Source organism: Acyrthosiphon pisum, chromosome A1, assembly GCF_005508785.2.
Source record: "Acyrthosiphon pisum isolate AL4f chromosome A1, pea_aphid_22Mar2018_4r6ur, whole genome shotgun sequence".
Taxonomy (NCBI): domain Eukaryota; kingdom Metazoa; phylum Arthropoda; class Insecta; order Hemiptera; family Aphididae; genus Acyrthosiphon; species Acyrthosiphon pisum.
Window position 1 is genome coordinate 124,394,049 of NC_042494.1, and position 919 is coordinate 124,394,967.

Sequence of the window (919 nt, forward strand, 5' to 3'; positions counted from 1 at the left end):
CAGATTCATTCAATTTCCCATCCCCCTCATTACTAAATGCACCTATTGTTATCGACAACCCAGCACAAAATAACACATTAGAAAACCAAACAAAGAAAATACAGGAAACAAAAAAACCCAAAATAACTCCTAGTTCTCTCAAACAATTCCTAGAAAACATCGACACTAATCTAAGCCCTGCCAGAAGAAATCTTCAATGTCAATGAAGAATTCAAAATTGATTTCGCTACATTCAAACATATTTTTGAAAACAACCAAGGCGAGTTTAACCCACACGACATATATTCAGAATACAAGGTTAACAAAGACGAACTACTAGATCTTTTATTAAAAATAAAACCTACATTAACAAATAAAAGCATAAAAAACAGAATTACTCGCTTTACTAAAAAGTTAGTAGACGATAATTATGATTCAGCCAATTCAGAAGCATAAACAAATCATTACAAAAAAAAAAAAAATAAAAAAAAAAAAAAAATTAAATTAATAATAATAATAATATAAAAATACTACAATGGAACACGAACGGATTCAATAAAAAGTACGAAGAAATCACAATTTTAATACAAGACCACAATCCAGATATTATATGCATTCAAGAAACTAATTTTAAAAATGACAACATATCTAACCTAGCCAACTATGACGGTTACAGTAAAAACAGATTAGATAGTGTAAGAGCAAGTGGTGGAGTGGCTATATATGTTAACACTAATTACCCGAGCAGCCAATTAAACTTATCTACAGACATAGAAGCGGTAGTGGTTACAGTCAAATTAAATAATAATGATATTAACATATGCAATATATATTTAACTAACCATAAATCATTCACTGTAACGGACATTAACAATATAATAAATCAATTACCTCAACCATTTATAATTGTAGGAGATTTTAATAGTCACAACATAATATG